Source organism: Chionomys nivalis, chromosome 2 (assembly GCF_950005125.1).
Source record: "Chionomys nivalis chromosome 2, mChiNiv1.1, whole genome shotgun sequence".
Lineage (NCBI taxonomy): Eukaryota > Metazoa > Chordata > Mammalia > Rodentia > Cricetidae > Chionomys > Chionomys nivalis.
This window is the reverse complement of record NC_080087.1, coordinates 98,229,139-98,243,222: the sequence shown is the minus strand read 5'-3', so window position 1 is coordinate 98,243,222 and position 14,084 is coordinate 98,229,139. Positions and strand designations below refer to the sequence as shown.

Genomic DNA, 14,084 nt, shown 5'->3' with positions numbered 1-14,084 from the left:
GAAGATCCATCTCGCTGTCTAGAAAATCAGCCAAAGTTCTTCTGTACTGTTGGGGCATCCATCTTCAGCTTACCAGCCCATAGTATCTGGTGGACTTTTCCATGAAGCAGAAAATCTGAAAGATTGCTTTGCTTGTATTTGCAGTTTTTCCAGACACTTTCTTCTGTTCCCGGAAGAATGTCTGGCAGTTTCTTCTGAGAAGCAGGAACCCTAAAGGAAGATCCCATCTTTTGGAAAGTTCAGCAATCAGTTACTTTTCTGTGGTTCCTGCATGTACAGTTCATATAGCATATCATCAAGGTTCAGGTAAGAGCAGTTTCTTGACCAAATGGCTAGCCTTGTCACATTGAAGGCAAATTTCCTAGCAAGTTTCTTTAATGCCAACAACCTCTCTGAAGTAATAGGCACTGCCAGAAGCAGACATGTCTCACTCTTGAGAAAGGTCTACATTCTTAAAACTTTTTAAATGCCATATTCTGTAGGTCTGTGAAGTGTTGAAGATTGTCTATCTAACTGAAATAGATCTATATATCTAGAAAACCCAACTAACATGACTACAAATTTGACGATTATGGATGACTATTTATTAATCCATAATTTTAATTATGTATTATATTTTTAAATGAGCTGTATAAACAGGAGCAGAAATACATATACACAATGTAACAAATTGACCTTAAATTTGTATCAGTAGACTAAGATCCATACCAATGCAAAATGTTCATCTTTATAACATGACCCCCTCTTTTATAAAAAAGAAATTGACTGTGACCATTTAACCATTTATAATTAACCCCTTTAAATAAAAATAAATTATTAGAAACAATTATTTGGGGAATTTTGGCATTGTTTTCTACAAACTTCTTCCTGCTGTTTGTTGGATATTTTTAGTGTTCATGAAGACCTTTCAAGGGGTCTTGTTCCATCAAACCACAAAAGAGAACCTCTTTTCCAAAGGAACATGTTCTTAGACCCAAATTTTGAAACCAAGATAGTTTTCATCTTTATGTTGATTTAATTTACCAATCCCCAGAATCAAATGTCTCTCTGAAGTCAAAAAATTCAAAGAAAACACAATAATATACATAATCCAGACTCTCTGTGTCTTTCCCATCATGTGACTTTTTAAACTCTACTATTTTTTAATGTTTATTATCTTTACTCCTTTAATCTTTGACTATCTGTATTCTTTCTTCTCTTTCTTCTCTTAAGCCCTTGCACATTTATCCAACACTGTGAGCTATTTAGAGGCCTTTTTTTTTTGTCTGAATCTGTCTTTATTGCATATCTGACCAGGAGTGGCTTTTTAAAATAATGCTAAGCAGGAATGGCTAGGACCAACTCTGCAGTCCTGCCTGTTGGCTCCCCTCTGTCCAACATGGTGGAGGTGAATTCACTGCCTTTGAGAACCAAGTTCACCATCCCAGTTCTAGGGATGCAGAAGGTCTATGTCACCATTAAGCAACTAGTAGAACACTGTTCACAAACCACATTTAAGCATGGAACCTCTCAAAAAAGCCAGAGTTAGTACTGCCAGCACTGTCTCTTAATGAAGACATGCAATTTTTGCTGCTAATGCTGAGTCAGGAGGCTTCTTCTTAAATGAATCACATCACTTCTTGCCTCTAGCAAACAGAGCCCACCCAAGAAAATGTTGCTACCAAGAAACTATGCTTAACTCTGTTCTTTTGTGTCTAGAATTTCTCCCCAAGCTTTCTCAGTTTTCTTGTAGATGTAGTTTGCTCATATTGGCAACATTATGTAAGCGAAAACTGCTTGTTTGTTCCTTACCACCCAGACCCAAAGAAACTATATTAACTATAACACTCTTTGTCTGATGACACTGGAGTATTTCTAGCTAGCTCTTACATTTTAATTAACCCATTTATATTTATTTGTGTATTGCCATGAGACTTTTGTCTACTGGTAAGGCTCTGATGTCTGTCTTCTTCAGCAGCTACATGATGTTTCCTACTGCAGCTACTCTTTCTATATATCTCTGTTTGGATTTCCCTCCTGTTTTTACTCTGCCAAGTCATTGGCTGAAACAGTTTCTTTTTTAACCAGTGGTAATAAAACATATTCATAACATATAGATGGAAATCCCACATCATATACATATTCTATTGAAAAATAGTGTGCTTTATGTAGCAGAGCTTTTATATGCCTAAATTCTATATGGACTTAGAGGTTCATTTTGAATTAGAATAAGTTAGTCTACTAATCAATGTCTCTCTTTCACTAGGAAGCCAACAAACAGCACAAAGATTAATATTAAACTTAGCTTGTATTTACAGGCATGAAATATACATTTGGTTAGTTAAAGTGACTGAAACAAAGTGAAATGAGACAAAAAGTCTACAAAATTGCCATTGAGTATAATTTTTTGTTGGCCAAATACTTGTGGGCATGGAGTCACCCCTAAGAAGAGGTTAATATACTCAGTGAGGTTCCTTTAGAGAAAACTGGTAATAAAACATTATTTCTTGTGTCTAATGAAAGATGTCTATGGAAAATGTAAATTTTACATATAATGACCATATTATTATTATAATTTAAAATAGTTCTATGCATGAACTGTATATGTATATGAACTGCATGTATGCAGTGCCTGCAGAGATCAAAAGAAATCAATGGGGCTAATGTTGAGGGGAGACACCATGTGAATCTTGGGACTGAACTCTAGTCCTCTGAAAAAGAAGTAAGTGCTCTGACCTTCACAACAAACTCACTAGCACTTGCTCCTTTATTTCTTATTTTAGTTAAATATAACTAAAATTTTTCAGATGAAACATCTTTTATGGTAGCCTTTTTCTAAAATTCCAATGGCTAATTTTTTGTCTTGTTTTGTTTTAATGTTCTCTACTACTTATGATTTATACTAATTGTTATTGCCATTTCAAATTAGGTTTTGTATCCAGGAATGACAATTTCCATTTAGCCTCATATGCTCAGAGTGTACATACCTCTCAGTCAGACACTGATCCTCACAGAGAATGCCTCCAATCAGAGCCCCTTCCACAATGACAACTGTCACGAAGTTTGTAGCAGAATTCAGCACTATGATTGTAGAACCCATGTTCCCATCATCTTCCATTGTGCAACAGACTATACAGTACAGAATTCATCTGAACCCTGAACCAGCTCGATGACAACATGGTCACATGGTTTTAGATACTTCACAAATGCTCTTAATTTTACGACTGCCCCAGAAGCTTAATATCCAAGCACCTCTGTCTTTTCTCGTAACTAATGTTGAGTTGGGCCATTTTGTCCACAGTAAACAGCTGAGTGGCAGTACCCATTTGTATTATTTGTATTTGCTGTATTAGCATCCCATTTGTGTCTATTTCTCGATTGGGTAGTTTTCCAGGCAGTTCCCCAGGTCCATGTACCATCAAGGACAGTTTCTCCTGCATAGTAGGGGTTGAGGATATAGACTGTTCTTCTTTGGTGTAAACACTGTCTCCATTGGGTCTTTTTGCACCCATAAAAGGAAAATATCAGACTTATTTTAATGATGGTTTTGATCCATTGAATTTATACATCTAACATTAGCGGCCAAATTTGGGGACAAGCTAGTTCTGAATTTTAGCCTTGAACAGAAGAGTAGCTTACCACGATCCAAGTAGAAGAATTGGATTTCTGTTTCATTATTAATTCTCTCCTAAGAGAATTTACTTACTTTGACTTCCTCTTCCATTTCTGGTGGTGTCACTTTTGTGGTGACATAAGCAGCCTGCTCAGCTTAAATTCAGCTAACTTTTCGAATGTGATTTAGTGTCTGCTGGAGCCTGAAGGTAAACACACACAGGCCCGACAATATTTCATACTGGAATATTCCCCGTCCTCCTCTGTTATAAAGACTGATCTTCATTGAGGTAGTGACACTCTATTCTCTAAATTGTTTTAAAATTTCCTCGTGGCTGGCTTAAGTCAATAGAGCAGTGTACTGCACCTTTTGAGAAATCTCCTGTCTTGCCTCTCAATACTCTCCATTTCTTTTCTCTTTTTCATTTTAAGCAAGAGAACTCACCGGCCTACACTGTATAGTTATCTGTGATCTATTGGTCCAACTGCACTGGATTAATGCCAGATTTCAACACTTAGCTCCCCACTGGCGAACTACTTTCCCACCAGTGGTTAAAAAATGATCACTTTTACGCTTAAGCACACACATTGACATCTCCCGTCTTAAATTCTTCTGGAAAAAAAAAAGAAGAAAAATAGCTAGAGAAGTCTACCATGGCAGCCCCCTCTGGCACAGATTCAAAAGTAAAAGAACACATACGATTTCAGTCAAAACCAACTGGTTCAGAAAAGTTCAGGTACTTCAGAAGTTAACAGAGGGCTCGCTTTGGTCCCATCAGGATTGATATCCCTATCTGCCCAGTTTGCTTTTACTTCAGTTCAGCTGTTTTGTTATTACTTATAGAAAACGTCGCCTCAGCTGGAAAGTGGAATCATATCAGAGACCATTTTTTAGAGGAGTTTAATGATGATATTTCAGGGGGACAAAAGAAAAAGAGTGCCCCCTCAGGGTTGCTTTAAAATCCATAAAGCCAGGGTTTGAAAAGAACATGATTGGAATGCAGCACGAACCCTATCCTTAACAATTCCCTTTCATTGAATGGCTTCCTGGTTGTTCTTTAAATGGCAACCCTTCATAGTATAGGGCATCTTGGTGGAAAATGGCAGTTTTCCCATGAAACTAAGGCTATGAGTTTTACACAAAGAAACTCAATACATTCTTTTCTTCCTCTCCTGTTTTTAGAAGGCATTTTAAATTTTGGCTATGAGTTTTCTGTTTCTTTTTAAGGGCACATTGGATTTTAAAAGTGCCAAATGGGCTTAAAATAATAAAGACTAATGGTATTTTTACTCTCCTCTAGTTTTTCACTGTGAATGTGCTGCTCCACCATCGACTCATTTCCCAAAGTACTTTCAATTTTTAAGTGGAAAATGAAAACACAACTGTAAATACAAGACTACTCTGCTCTCTGTGGGACTTCTCAATATCTAAACAAAAGTACAGATTTTTTGGTCAGACCTTAATGAAAATCAATTGTGGAAGCATTCTTAGCTATTTGTAAAGGACATCTAAACATATAAATGTTGTTTTAAGACTCAGTATAAAAATGAGGGTATACGTATGTTTAATAATATGCAGGTAAGGGTATAAAAATGTAGACCATGTGCTGCCCTATGAGAGAAAGATCATCAAGGCAAAGTGAAATTGACACGAAAGTTAGATGAACTCTCAGAAACAAGTATTCTCATGTAGGAATTTAACAGAAGGGAATTTCATGTCTTGTGTCATAGTTTAATGTTTCAGATATGGATATTCTTAAAAGCCAGTGTAAACAGAGAGCTCTGCAGTTCTTCATGAATTAGAGGAAGTACACATTTGAGTGACTTTAGTTCAAATAGAAACCAAGATACTAAGGAGAAGAGAGAAATAGGAGAGTACTTTCTTACAAACAGAAGGAAACCCGTCATGAGCTGCTTCTGTGAAGGGCCAAGTTCAAGGGAGTCAGCAAAAAGTGAAGAGGAATAGCAAAACATGGAAACAAAACAAGGCAAACCAACACAACCTGTGAACATGATTTTTATTAACTTTATGCACCAGTTTCGGTAAAGTGACCAATGGATGATTAAAGAAATACACAAAATGTTAAGGGGCAATAATTAAATATGGTCATATAGGAACATATTTGGGAAAGTGATTAAGAATAAAAAGATGAGAATAATTCTGAGATACCCTAGGTTATTTGATTATTCAAAGCAAAAAGGCCACTAAGAACAGATATAGGTATTATTTCTCACAAAACTACAGTACTTTATAATGAATGATTAAGACATAAATGATAGCTATCATAATGTCACAAATAATACTGATATTTTAGTTTATAAAAATGATTTAATTGAAAAGGAAGATGATAATCCACATAAATAAATAAAGTAGTAAAACGTTACAAACTTAAAGCACCACTGGAGATTTGCTTTACAAAACTAAATATGAATAGAATAATTCAAAATTAAAGGAAGGGGGAGAGAATATGAAACAGAAAAAAACCCCTGATAATTCCACATTCTTAAGCATCTTGGGGAATTAAATAAAGGTGGTTTGGAGGGATAAATCTTAAAATGTTTTTATAGAATAAAAGAGAAAACTAAAATGAGACTTAGTGCATCAGCCGGTCTTCTCTGAGTTTGGGATGAGTTAACATTCATTTGCCTACATTGCAACTACATCGTCAACATGTGGTATTCCTGGAGCGGAGGCAGCTGCTCCTGTCACTTCACGATTGACACCCTACTGATCTAGAAAATACTGTTTGCCTTCTCTTTCAGACTTTGGGAAAAAAGGAAGTTATATACATACTATAAAAAATTAATATTTGTCAAGGTTACTCAGCCATGTAAGCTTGCTTTCTTTCCCTGACTGGGACGTGACTGAGACACAAAACAATCTCAAATAGAAGTCCATGTGGCTCTTGATATTTTTCCAGTTGATACTGATTGGGAAAAGAACTGTAAATATTTCTTTATAAGTCGCATTGACATTTTGAATAGAGACTGCTAATATTGTAGGCGTTTCATGCCTAGGTGGCGTCTATTATAGAATCCTACTATATTTCTGTTCCTTGAATGAGTTACATTGTAGTTTAAGATAAATTCCGGAATGAGCTCCCAAGGTCCCAATGAGAGCAGAAGGAGGGAGAACATGAGCAAGGAGGTCAGGACCGCGAGGGGTGCACCCACCCACTGAGACAGTGGGGCTGATCTATTGGGAGCCCACAAGGCCAGCTGGACTGGAACTGAAAAAGCATGGGATAAAACCGGACTCTCTGAACACTGCGGACAATGAGGGCTGATGAGAAGCCAAGGACAATGGCACTGGGTTTTGATCCTACTTCATGTTCTGGCTTTGTGGGAGCCTAGCCAGTTTGGATGCTCACCTTCCTAGACCTAGATGGAGGGGGGAGGACCTTGGACTTTCCACAGTGCAGGGAACCCTGACTGCTCTTTGGACTGGAGAGGGAGGGGGAAAGGAGTTGGAGGAGGGGAAGGGAAATGGGAGGCTGGGAGGAGGCGGAATTTTTTTTTTTCAATTAAGAGAGAGAGAGAGAGAGAGAGAGAGAGAGAGAGAGAGGAGTCGACTCGCTGGCCACAGCCGCCAGTGAGGCCCGCCCACCTGTTCGCCTGGCCCCCTGCACCGTTCACCACGCAGCCTGCTTCTGCAAAGTGATATAATCGAAAGGACTACGTATTCATTGAATTTTGTGTTGAAGACAGTAAAGATATTAATATAAATTTTGAAAAATCCAAACTTACTTTCAGTTGTCTTGGAGGAAGTGATAATTTTAAGCATTTAAATGAAATTGATCTTTTTCACTGTATTGATCCAAATGACTCCAAGCATAAAAGAACGGACAGATCAATTTTATGTTGTTTGCGGAAAGGAGAATCTGGCCAATCGTGGCCTAGGTTAACAAAGGAGAGGGCAAAGCTTAACTGGCTTAGTGTGGACTTCAACAATTGGAAAGACTAGGAGGATGATTCAGATGAGGACACATCCAATTTTGACCGTTTTTCTGAGATGATGGATCACATGGGTGGTGATGAGGTTGTAGATTTACCAGAAGTAGATGGAGCAGATTTCGATTCACAAGACAGTGATGATGAAAAAATGCCAGATCTGGAGTAAGAAATGTTGTCATCGCCTGGATTTTGAGAAAGAAAAATAACTTCTGCAAGATTTCATAATTGAGAAAATTCCTGAGTTGATAGCTCTAAAGGCAGATGCTGTATTTGCCTCCTTTAACCCATTTTTCAACCTGTTTTTTTTTTTATTTTTTTTAAAGGCTTCACTAAGGGTTGATAATGTACCATTGAATGGGGCAATTTAAGTCAGGTAAGGCAATATCCTTATGCATGAACATTTCCCAGGATTCCATGAAGCAGTTGAGATTCTAAGCAACTGATACAACAGCTCTGATGAATAAACACATTTCACCTAAGTCTTCTTTCTTCATAACACAGCTATTTACTTACATCTTAGGAAGCTCTCAGCTTAGAGAAAGGTCCCTAGTTTAGATCCCAGACCATGAACTTGAAGGGGGCAGAAAAAAGTTGGCTGATTCTTAAACTGATAACCTGCCATTCTTTCAGTGTACCTTTCAGAATTATTCCACTAAAGTTTATTTTTCAAAAATGTACTTTACATTATTATATGTGATCACTTGTCAGTGTTCAGGTGTGTTTTAGCTAAAAGTAGTGAATGTCCTAACTTAGATGGTTTTTGAAGCCCATACATTTGGTATTATTTGGCCCTTAAGCTCTTTAACATCTCTAAGCATGGAGGACGAAGAAAGAAAGCTGTGCATTGTTGCTTGAGAGTCTGTACATTTTAGACCAGATTTGTATTTGCACTGTCAGTATGGCAAATGAGTGGAAAATGTTAATACACTATTGGATTTTTTTATTTCCTGTTTTGATTTCAGCTTATGCCCTGGCTGGAAAACCTCAATTTATGTTCATGACACTGGGGATTTTTTTTAAATGTCTACATTCTTTCTAATAAACTGTTGGATGATTTCTTGGCTCTCAAAATAAAAGATAAATTTGAAGAAAATGACTTACATACCTCAATTTAAACAATTTAATGTTTTTAAATTTAAAATGATGCTGTATATCTAAATTTCTAGTACTTGGGAGATAAAAGCATGAGGATCAGAAGTCCATGGTCACCATTGTACATGTAGCTAGGTTGAAGCCAGTCAGGTCTACAGTGAACCTTGACTCAAACAAGTACAAAACAATTGTACACATAAACAAACAAACAAAAAAAAACTATTGTTTCTGTAGATTATCTCATCACATTTACCCAGCACATACCAATTCATCATAAAAAATGATCATATTCAGTATTATAGTGAGTTCTCTAAATTTAGTCTATATTTTTGAATGTTTGTTAAACATGTTTTTTTCTTTTGTATGCCAAAGAAGTGTTTTCATTAAACAAAAGTAGTTCAGTCTCTGCCCTTCTAAACTGTACCCGTGAATTTACCTTACATAAAACTAATCTGAAGCTGGACTTTACAAAAGCAGAATGTAGTACTTTAAGGTCTGTCTATATTATTTTATGTAGAACATAAAATTTCAAGTCTTACGCTGGAAGGATGAAACATATCAGGTAGCAAATTATTTTGAGAAAGCTGTAGTCCCGAGAAAGTTGCAAATTAGGCTCCACTACGAGAAAAAAGCTTATTAAAACAAAACACATCCCTTGCTTTCTGAAATACATCAGATCTGTTTGACTTTTTTCATACAATAAGTGCCTGTGTGGAGCACATTAGTAGACTTTCAAGCAGGAACTCAGACTTTAACTTTTTTGCAATTAGGAATTCTTAAAAGCAGGTGTTTTCTTGCCCCAAGCTGCTCTAGAACCCAGTTTTGGCAGTTTGAGGCAAATGTTGCTATCAGATCTATACTTTGATACTTCTTTATTTTGCTTAAATATAAAGGCATTCCTTTAGATACTTTAAAAAGGTTTCATTTTCATCTGTTTAACTATTATTTTAATAATACCTGCACCTGCCCAGTCAATCAAAATCTTATTAGCACCTGTAACATCACACTACTTCTACAACTCAGTATTTTAGGAATAATTTTTGTTGTTTCTGATAAATGCTAAAATGATATAACTGATTTCTCTTAACTTTAAAGCCACTCCATAAAAAAACTGAACAAATGCTAATAAAAACTTGTCAGTACATATTTAGTCATTTATCAAGTATTTAGGAACATACAAGCATTACTATCATCAGATTATACTTTATGCCAAATCTGTTTCTTTGGATCCTTGGCTCCTAAACCAAAGCTTTGTCTTTGATAAGAATGTATATAATCTACATAGATAGGCCACTTGTTCCGTGTACCTTTAAATGAGGTCAAGAACTTTTGTCTGTAATTTCACTCGAAGTTTCTTTTTTATTAATATAAAAGTGGACAACTTTTAATAGTAAATATAACAATATAATCCTGTATAAGAGATCTGTACATTATTTTCTCATAGCAGTTCCTAGTTGAATGTCTAGAATTTTGGGTAGATCTCATTATTAGCCTGGATCTTGGCTACCTACGGGGTACAAATGGACATCTCCACAGTGTGAGGCAGATTGACATTACAACAGTTTTACTTCACAGTGTCTTTGAGATCATCCACCTTTCAATTAGAAAAGTACTGTTCACAAAATTAATTGCATTAGATGTTCTTTCTAAGATGCTGATATCCCAGCTCCTTTGTGATCCTATAGCAAAATGAGATTGCATACTTTATAATAAGGAATGTACCACATTTACAGAGACTAAAACAGGAACACAGTAAGCAGCCATGCTCCTGGGTGAGGCTAGTTTCTACTTCTAAGGAGACTCCTTACGTTGGTTCTTCTAGAAGAGATGAACCACATAATTTCCTAATCCTTATGTGTGGGTACATGAAGGTTCCAATCTTATGACCTAGCCACTTCTTAATTGTTTCAAATTCGGGGAAAGGAGAGATGACACAAAAGTTATGAATGTCTATGCCCTCTTGATGTTTGGTGGTCAATATTCACATCCAATGGTTCACAATCTCCTGTAACTCCAGCTGCAGGGAACCGAATGAACTTCTCAGGCATTTGAATGTACTTGCACACATGTCTGTCTTCATGCATGCACTTATATCGACACTTACATAAATATAATTTTAAAGCTTCAAATTTTAACAAACTCAGATGGTTCTACATTAAGGCTGTAAATATCTACGACATGAATTACTGCAACAGTCATGCAACTTTGTGCTCTACAACAATTATAGCTATGAAAGAAGCTAAATCTTAGTCCATTTCTGAAATATGAAAGGGCACATACATCATCGTTAACTTCCTACATTTATTATAGGTAGGCTTGTACTGCTGCGTAAATTCATTTTTTATCAAATAAAATTTTAAGTTCTTTTCAAAATCAACATACAATCAAATTCTCTAGTAGTAATTACTGAGCTATAAGAATAAAAACATATTTCAGGAAATATATATTTCCATGATACATATTCTTAGTAAAACAATATTATTCATATAATATTAATTCTACATGGAAGACCTAATGTGGAAACTTAAATATAGCAATCAGAAAGATACAGGTGTTTGAGAACTTGTGGTGCTTTGAAAGAAATTGGCTACTATAGGGAGTGGCATTATAAGGAGGTGTGGCATTGTTTGAGTAGGTGTAATCTAATTGGGGGAAGTGAGTCACTGTGGGAATGGCCTAAACATATCCTTTGCATGGTGTAGTACACAGTTGCTTCCACTTGTTGTGGCTCAAGATCTAGAAATCTCAGTTCCTTCTTCAGCAACATGTCTGTCTGCACGGTAGCATCATGATAATATTGAAATAAACCTTTAAGAACTAATCGGAATTAAATGTTTTCCTTTGTAAGAGTTTTTGGAATTATGGTGTCTCTTCACAGCAATAGAAATTCTTACTAGGTTACTTATTAAGAGTTATTTTAAGTCTATGTATAAGTCTATGTAAAATGACATACTATGTATTAATAAGAAAATTGAAATTTGATAAAAACATATGATGAATAAATATAAACAGAAAAGCAAATATTTTATCCTAAATAAAATGCCCACCCATTTCCTTTGTACTGAATTCTCCCCAGAGACACACAGAAAATGTAATATTAATCAGAATGAAATGGAATAATGCTAATTGGAAATTGATTATTACACTAAGGAAATGTGTAAAAAATTGAAGGACATATTACAGAATTTCTTTTCTAGGAGAAATTATAGTTCAGAAAGGATTAATTTCAGGTTGCTTGAAATGATACAAACTTTCTCAGGAACAGTCCAGTTACTAGGATATAAAGAAAGAAAACGCAGCTCACTCTGTCTTCTTGAAGAATGATAGAGAGGCTGTAAGGTTGACACTCTTCTCCTCCAACTGCCTTAAGAATGACAGGCCACAAATCACACTGGACAGACCAAAATGAAAGTCTACGTGTCAAACTGTGTTTTTGCTCTCTGTGTCTGAGGCTGGAAGAATCCTTTAAATGACCCATTAATGTGAGGTAATTGGTATATCTGGAACAGTTCATGCAATGTCAGTCTCACTGTGTATATATAAACTTAGCAACTTGGAGACAGAAACTATATGCCTCCTGGAACAGGAACAGTAATAGACAGTTGCAGAATATTTATCAGTCTATATAAATGGAGAAGACTCACACTATATTTCAAGGAGCTGTTATTCATTTATTTATTTTTATATATTCATTTATAACTAAGTATTTTATTAATTCTTTGACAACCACGTAATATGTATCTTGATCATATTAATCCCATACTTCTCCTTACAATCTTTTCCATATATACAATCCACATACCCAAACCACTACATTCCAGTTCTATTAATAATTTTAACCCACAGAGACCAATATTGGCTGCCTATATATTCATGAATTTGTGACACCCACTGGAACATGGTTAACTTAAGGGGGACCAAATCTATAAGGTAAATTAATTCTTTTTTCTCCAGAAGTCATCAGCTATCTCCCCAGCTGAGGATGAGGGCCCATGTGCCCCTGCTTTACTCCCAGCCAGAGTGTTGACTAGCTTGAACTGGCACAGATCATGTACAGACAACTATGGCTACTTCAAGTTCATGAGGACAGCAATCTAATTATGTCTGGAAGATACCATTTTGCTCTGGTTCCGGTCTCTGATTTTTACATCCTTTAGTTATATGATCTTGCCATCAAGTTCTCATGAACGACCAAGAGCAATGTCAACAACTAGCATTTTTGGGGAGTCTTTAGGACATCTCTGATCAAAAACTTCAAAGAAGATACTGCTCACCTGGCACCGGGTTTTTTATTTTTTAATCCATGGTATCTTGGATTATTATAATAGCCTGTATAGTTCCAATATCCAGGAGGATAACTATATATTTTTCTTTGGGTTCAACTTCTTATTTAGCTTCTCTAGGATCACAAATTATAGGCTCAATGTTTTTTATTTATGGCTAGAAACCAATTATGAGTGAGTACATCCCATGTTCATCTTTTTGGGTCTGGGTTACCTCACTCAGGATGGTGTTTTCTATTTCCATCCATTGCATGCAAAATTCAAGATGTCATTGTTTTTACCGCTGAGTAGTATTCTAGTATGTATATATCCCACACTTTCTTCATCCATTTTTCTATTGAAAGGCATCTAGGTTGTTTCCAGGTTCTGGCTATTACAAATAATGCAAAAATTGGGAACTTGGGGGTGGTGTGGGATGGGGGTAAGGGGAAATGGGGAGAGAAAAGTGAGAAGGGGAGGATGGGGAGAGCTTGGGGGAATGGGAGGGTTAGGATGGAGGAAGGGTAGATATGGGAGCAGGGAGATATATATCTTAATTAAGGGAGCCATTTTAGGGTTGGCAAGAGACTTGACTCTAGAGGGGTTCCTAGGTGTCCAGGGAGATGTCCCCAGCTAGTTCCTTGGGCAGCTGAGAAGAGAAAGCCTGAAATGGCCCTATCCTATAGCCATACTGATGAAGATCTTGCATATCACCATAGAACCTTCATCTGGCGATGGATGAGATAGGGACAGAGATCCACACTGGAGTACCGGACTGAGCTCCCAAGGTCCAAATGAGCAGAAGGAGAGAGACCATGAGCAGGGAAGTCAGGACCGCGAGGGGTGCACACACCCACTGAGACAGTGGGGCTGATCTATTGGGAGCTCACCAAGGCCAGCTGGACTGGAACTGAAAAAGCATGAGATAAAACCGGACTCTCTGAACATGACAGACAATGAAGGCTGCTGAGAAGCCAAGGACAATGGCACTGGGTTTTGATCCTACTTCATGTACTGGCTTTGTGGGAGCCTAGCCTGTTTGGATGTTCACCTTCCTAGACCTGGATGGAGAGGGGAGGACCTTGGACTTCCCACGTGGCAGGGAACTGACTGCTCTTTGGACTGGAGAGGGAGGGGTAAAGGAGTGGAGGGAGGGGAAGAGGAGTGGGGGGAAGGGGAGGGAAA

General features: G+C 36.9%; 1 pseudogene; it reads left to right on the top strand.

Moving 5' to 3' along the window:
* The first annotated feature begins 5,164 nt into the window (after positions 1-5,164).
* LOC130869259 (prostaglandin E synthase 3-like) lies at positions 5,165-7,855 on the top strand (annotated as a pseudogene).
* The last annotated feature ends 6,229 nt before the right edge of the window (positions 7,856-14,084 follow it).